This window comes from Diadema setosum, chromosome 12, assembly GCF_964275005.1.
Source record: "Diadema setosum chromosome 12, eeDiaSeto1, whole genome shotgun sequence".
In the NCBI taxonomy this organism is placed as follows: domain Eukaryota; kingdom Metazoa; phylum Echinodermata; class Echinoidea; order Diadematoida; family Diadematidae; genus Diadema; species Diadema setosum.
In genome coordinates, this window is record NC_092696.1 from 30408355 (window position 1) to 30416031 (window position 7677).

Below are 7677 nucleotides of genomic sequence, written 5' to 3' on the forward strand. Positions count from 1 at the left end.
TCACCAAAAAATGTTAGAAACCTGAAATTAGGTCTTAACCAAAACTGTACGATCCCTTTAATTTTGGCAATGATATTATGCACATAGTTAGGCAGTGAGTCATCCAGGATTCCTGGAACTTGGACTTGCTAGTATGTTCAGGGGTCCGTTTCATGAAGCTATCACATAAAAGCTATCACATAAATCTTAAAATGGCCAAGCCGCTCTTAAGCTAGGAGAGACTTTCACAGAGAAGTAAAAACCATTTCACGAAGTCTCTCCTAAGCTATGAGAGACTTTAATTTTTTCAATCGTCATGTTCGAGGGTAATACTAATTAACATATCATTAGCATATTATTAACGTATTCTCCCTATTGTGTTACATGCGGTGAGCACTCGCTACCTAGACATAGCACGTATACACACAGTGTATACAGCGCAGAGGTAACAGATCTACGACGGAGGCAAGATCCTGAAGGCTAAGTTGCATTCTACACCGCTACCAGTACATATTTCTATTAGTGAGTATATTTAAAGCTGTCTGCAATTAAAAAGTAATGCATGTGGATTCATAATGTGATATTATTTGGATATATTTTTGTTCGAATCTTCTACAATTCTCCAAGGGCTAGCTAGATGTAGATCTAATCTTAACGGTAGTAGCGTTATCACAATAGTCCCACGTAGGCACATCGCCGTTTGTTTGAATGACCAAATGGCCAGCTGAGTTAGGTAGTTTGTTAATGTTAGCATGGTAGGGTCTAGGGCTACTACAACTTCTACAAGTAATAGTGGAATGTTTGTGGGTTGATTTTTAGCGTGCAGATATTTCATGAGAGCAATTGCCCGATTTGTTCATGTATGGGTGAATTGCAGGTAACTTAAGGCGTGAATAGTGAAGGGATCGAAGAAGAAACCGGAAATTTCATAAGTAAAGAATTGGTCTGCATTTTATTATTAATATTATATTTTTGAAGACGTGTCTAACATTGAATAATTACACTGTCACTAGCTGTGTGGATAGTATTCAGAAGTGATACAAATTTTCTGTTTTGTGTCAAATCGACAGGAAAGATCTGGGTTTTTTTTTTTCAGTCTAGAAAATCTCAGGTTATTTTGTCCAACAGAATTATGGGCCTAGCCTAAGCCTAATGTTTTTTAGTTTAGGCCCTAACGTGAACTTATAGCGTTAGCATTTACACTACAGAGAACCAGCTGTACGTTATCTGTGTCATTGTTACGTTTACAAGTCCTAATGTTACTATCTAACGTTACTAATATAGGTCTACAACAAAAACTTGTAAAATACTAGGGGTTAGGGGTTATAACTGCGACCAGCCCGAACGCGAAGCACTGTGTACTGGTACAACTAACAGGGAGTGCCCTGGGGTTAGGGCCGGTAGTACTATCTGGAGAGTCCGACAGTGGTTAGACTAACTAGATCAAGTACGGTAGTAATAGTAGGGCCTAGTAGTAGTACGTAGATCCAGGTCTACACAGAATATGAATTGGAAACCATGGTTCAGATCTTGGTTCAGACTTGAAAGCTATCTTCAACAATTCTAAGTGCATACAGCACTGTAATCGCAATGCATGTGTCACAATAAGATAGAGAATGATGTTTACCTAAATTCATTGGCATGGAACCTCTAGAATTCTACTGCTATACTACCAGATGTCTATAGATCTAGAATCAAGTGGTATAGTGATCCTGAGTAGCACCTACTGACGTAGATACTACTTAACCAGTGTATACCAAAAGTATAACCAGACTAGACCCTTTGCCTTGATATTCTTAAACATATTATCATTAACATAAGTAGGCCTATCACTCATCAGTAAGGAAGTTAATAGGTCTTCTTAATAGTGCTATCTATCTAGGCAGTTAGTAGATTCTATAGGTCCATACTCCGATGCTAATACCGCTTACACAACTTCTTTTAGCAATTTAACTGATGATGATGACATGACAACAGTTGATGATCAGAGTCAGACTGTGGCTGCATCTCAGGCTGTAACTGTGATCAACCCCAATGTGAAGCCACAGTACAGCTGGTCCTACCAGATCTTAGGTAGATGTAGACCTTGCAACATGGATGCCTAGCGACAAGATCTAGAACCTCAAGAAGTCATAATAACCTAAACTATAGGCTTACACATGTTGAATTGAGACAACTCAAATACTAGTATTATGTCTTTTAATCATCCCCCCCCCCAAAAAAAATAATAATATAAGATCCTTTATATATTTAAACTGCAAAAACATGTGAACTGATTTCAAATTTCATGCAGATTCTAGATATTGTGTGTAAAATCTTGTATAATCAAACAACAGTTTGAAAACACATTTTCTATTTTGTATTCACATTTTTAATTATAATGTTAGATATGGAACATCAGTCAGACTGCTACAATCAGACTTCTTCATCTAATAAAGCCCAGAGTCAGTTGCTGAACTTCACTGAACACAGAACCAAACTGCTGAACTTCCATCTTCTCCACAGCTAGACTGCTACTGAACTTCGTCGAGACTTACGATGTATCTACCAGCATGGTCACCTTCAACAGAATGCAAGTATTTTAGCTTATAATACTATTTTAGCAGACATCATATCTGTATATTTTCAAATACTACAATTGCAACATTATTTACATTTGGACATCAAATTGTCTCTGGATTTTTAGTTGAATAGTGTTAGACAGGAAATATTGAAAACAATGTTTGCTGTAATGTCCATCTTGGTAATTGAAAACAAACATTGTTATCCAGTGAATAGTGACCCTTCTAGAAACAACTGTTTTTTGCATTTTTTATTTCACTATCTGTAGAATATTACATACTGATCCAATTGAAAAGAGATAATTCATGGAAGGGGGGGGGTACCTGCATGTCTACATGTATCAAGCTCCTGAAACAAACTTTAGCAGTCACGTTATCTTAATAATGTAGGCCCTACTATGATTGTTTATTTACCCTCTCCCTTTTCTAGTATCAAAACCGCCTTATGCTCTTACAATGTTTGAAACAAGAATATTCGACATAGCTAATCATTTTAAACTGTGAAAAGTCCTATTTATAGCTTATGGATCAGTAGATACTAGTGAATTCATTCTTTCAAAATCAATGGTAGGGCTTTTCAATTTGATTGCTATAGCTTGTTATAGCAAAGGCAAAGCAACCATCTCTAACATACTTTCTAATGTCCCATGTCCTGCACTATTGTTTTGTTTGTAAGATATTAACTGTTCTTGTATATTGAATAAACTCCAAACAGCCAAGGACCAGACAACATGTGAACTTCATCCACTTCAGAGTTAAGGACTGGGGGCAAGATGCAAATGGAAAAGTCAAGTGACAGTGTCATGGATATTCCACCATCTTCATTTGGTGTGTTAAATGATTATTTTTAGCTATTGAAGCAAGTTGAGAAATCATGTTATCTTGATCATCTACAGTTGGCAGCAAAATTATTCAGCCCCTCTCTTGCATGTTGGACACTCTGGCATAATGAATTACATTATAACTGAGATCATTTTTAAATCATACAAGTGGTGATCAGATAGTTTGCTACAAGTAAATAACAGATCAGTAGCCTTTGATTTGCATATAGTTACAAACTTTGATCATTCATGTATAAAGAGATATGGTCCAATGAGCACATTTATGGTCATTTTCAGTCCTTTCAGTGATCACTGAAATGCTTCGTTGAATATGGTTTGTTCACTCAATGTTTTGATAGGTGACACAATATGATGGAATTTGATGTAGGATTCTTAATATTTCAATTGGCATTTTTCGTTGTACAAAAATATCTAAATGAACTCATTTCTAGTGAAAGTTGCCACCATAGAGTTTGTACAGAGGTTTAGCCGTGATATTAATAATTCAAAGTTTAAGTCATGTCAAAATGAATATAACCCAATGAAATGCTAAGAGTTGTGCATAGAATGGCACGTGCATAGAATGGCAAGATACTATTTAAAATTCCATAAAAACAAAAGAAATTAATCGTTATCATCAGACCATAACACGTCATGCTTCAGTGATCACAGAAAGGTCTGAAATGACCATAATGTGCTCACTGGACCTTATCTCTTCATGCATGAATGATCAAAGTTTCTAACTATATGCAAATCAAAGACTATTGATCAGGTAGGCATTTGTCATAAACTATCTGTTCACCACTTGTTTATGATTTAGTAATTGTAATGTTATTTATTTTGCTATAGTGTCCATAATGCAAGGGGGGTGAATAATTCTGCTGCCAACTGAATAAAGTGAATGCTTGTTATTAATTTCCCCTCTCATTCATTACTAAAATTACCTCATACTCTTACAATTTGCTAACAGGGGCTCATTACATAGTGATTCAAACTTTGAAAACTGGCAATTACAACTTGTTGTTCACATAATATATCTTACAAAATTGATAATCATTAATGAACATTTTGTTATTATTGCTTGTTTTAATAAAGATGTACACTCATCTCAAATATTTTCCAACTATCCCATTTGTGCATCCGATGTTTCTGTTTGTATGGTATTTAACTGTTCTTAAATTTGCACACCCAAAGGCCTGAAGAGAGCTGAACCTCACCAAGCCTTGGGACAGACAACTGCAGCTGAACTTCACCCAGGTCAGAGTCAGACTACAATTGGACTACAAACTGTATAGCAGCATCTTATCTACGACAGAACACAGGTATGCTTTTCTCAAATTAAACTTGAAAGTATAAAGATTTTACAAAATAAACAACTTGAATAACAGTTGAAAAAGGGCAACCTCTGTTGATGACATATCAGTTACAGGTAATTCGGTCTTTCTTATTTTAGCAATTATTGTAGACTTGGTGGACAAACAATGTCACCTCTATATGTGAACTGTTCCATACGAGAAATGAAGAAATTAGTGCATTTATACACCCCAGTTGGGAGTTGATTTAATGTTTATGTCTATATCAGCCACAATTGGGAATTCAGTACGGCTTACATTAGTTGATTAACGCACTGACATAGCAATGCAGCTGATTTATTGCATAACCCATTGAATCATCTTTCTGTTTATTTTGGAACCCCCAGCTTGCCTGACATAAGTTACAATCCTTTTTAAAAAGTCATGAATGTATAACGTTCTGTCAGACGAGTGTTTAAAGTCACAATCACATTCTCATTCTGAGTCTGTGTCACACCTTTTTTGTTATCAGCAAGAATCTGCTACACTAATTCTTGTGTATGACATCCCAGACGATTTTCTTAGTTTTTTTTTCGTAGATGCTGTTAAACTGTTTCTAATATACTGTATAAGAAATTGCTGAAAAGTAGTTCTGTGTAATGATATGTGTGCCAGTCGTGTGTGTATTCATTCAACTGTAAGCCCACATATTTAACACTCTGTATAATGTCAGGCAGAGGGGATGAATGGCGTGTCATAAAATTTCAGTATGTAACCAATATTTGTTTTTCCATATTTGTATTTCTTTTTTCTTTCATATAGATTCTCAAGGCATGGAGCTTGCCGAGGGTGATGAAGACAGGTTGAATGCAACATATGATAGTTTTTACGGCTGTATATATATATATATATATATATGAATTTAATCTTTCAAAATCAATGTATATACAGTGAAACCCCGTTATAACGAGGTCCGTGGGACCGCCAATATTGCCTCGTTATAACCGGTTCCTCGTTATAACCGTACGCACTAAAAACAAAGAAAACATAAGCATGGAGTCACATATACCAAGCAATCAAACTTATGAGCAGTCTTTGTGTTGTTATTACACAAGTAAATGGATCATTATTATTGAGAAAGGATAAAAAGGAATCATTTGTGAGTTGATACCAAAAGAATAAAAAAAAAAGAAGGGGTTGAAAACGCGTTCTTTGTTTTTCTTCTGAAAAATCTCTTCGCGTGTGTTGTGCATGCCTTCTCGAAAAGTGCACGGCAGGGTTGAATACGTAATCCTTTCTACACGTATCTCTTCCTCGTGTATTGAACCATTCTGAAAGAATGAAAATATCATTTGTGAAACACAGTATAAAATTTTAATAAACAAAATCACATTGTATTAAAAACATGTGTTACTTTTTTTCTGAACATGGGTGCAAGCAGAGTAACATGCATTATTAAACTTATTTTACGCTGTGTGCGCCCAGCGGGATCGCGATGATTACATTATTAATTATTTAGGCTGTATTCCATGATGTTTGCACCAGCAGGGGTTGAAAATGCATTTTGTATTTTTCTCCCCAAAATCTCTTCGCATATTGTACATGTGTCCTTGAAAGGTACACGACATGGTTGAATTCGTGATCCTTTTTACGACTATCTCTTCCTCATTATAACGGACCATTCTGAAAGAATGAAATTATTCATTTGTAAAATACAGTGTGAAATAATATGAACATCACGATGATTTCATTAATTATTTCGGCTGTAATCTTTTACGTAGTATACAAATCAATGTTTCACAACCATCAAAACAACTGGAAGTCGGAACTAACATGGAAAGGATTATGATTTTGCAGAGGTTGTGCTTTTCTAATATACAAATAGGTTAGAAGAGTCCATCTGAATTGAGTTGTACATCATTTTAAATCTTAGAGTCTGCTCTTTCAGAAAGAGGATTGAGCTTTTAACTTTTTGGAAGATACTAAGAAACCACTAATGAAGTGCTACAGAGCATACCATTCTCAGAGGAATTCAAAGTTCATTTGATGAAAATCGATTTTTAAATGGCTGAGACATCCGAAAACAAAGTAAAACAAAGTAAAAGCGATTCTAATGAAAGGTTGGTTCCACCTTTTATTAGGAATCGCTTTATTTTGCATATTTCAGCCATTTCAAAACCAATTTCATCAAGTAAACATTGAATTCTTCTTGGAATTATGTGCCCTTTCATATTTCAGAAGAGGTTTCTCATTATATCACACACACAAAAAAAAATCTGAAACCAGGTCTCAACCAAAACTACACCATCCCTTTAACCAGAAATTCATGTTTGGTGACTTTTTGTGACTTTTGGGGGGTTTTGTGATGCAGAGTCACAATTGCAGTGTTAGATATGAAGCTACAATCAGACTATTGCAGTTTGACTGCTGAACTTCACTCAGAGTTTTGTCATAGATGAGTCCATTGGTGATGGCATAAGTGCTTTGTCAGGCATTAACCAAAACCAGAAATGAGACAAATCCCCCTTAGAAGAAAAGAGAAACAAATGCATTGCAAAACAAAACAGAACAGCTAAGCATGCAAAAAAGTCGGTGAAAAGCAAACGGGTGAATCGAAGCACACTAAAAAAAATAAATAAATAAATAAAAAAAAGATAAAAAAAAAACCGAAAAGAAGATTTATAGTAAAGTGGAAGAAACCATTTTAAAATGGACAAATGCAAATCTCTGTCAGCACATAACAGTCTGATTTCTGATTGCTTTGATGAATAAAAGCTATTGTGTAGCAGACAAGGTCATTATTATTAGTACTATTATCATAATTAGTATTCTGATGTAGGGAACCTCAGAGTGCAAAAACAGTGGATTGCAACACATATCATTGTATGCTTACCAAATATTTGCAATGATAGAATTGCTTGAAGTTCAGCTGCTTTCACAATTTGATTGATAAACCATGAAAATATTTCAAATGATTATGAAAGATGTGTTGAGGTATAAGTGATCCAAACATAAATACATTGT

At 35.2% G+C, this 7677-nt stretch overlaps 1 long non-coding RNA gene across 1 annotated transcript; it reads left to right on the top strand.

Moving 5' to 3' along the window:
* The first annotated feature begins 413 nt into the window (after nt 1-413).
* On the top strand, nt 414-6303 carry LOC140235571 (uncharacterized). The gene is made up of 5 exons (XR_011901696.1): nt 414-501; nt 2367-2551; nt 3256-3368; nt 4556-4683; nt 5476-6303. It is a non-coding gene; the product is annotated as an uncharacterized lncRNA (long non-coding RNA).
* The last annotated feature ends 1374 nt before the right edge of the window (nt 6304-7677 follow it).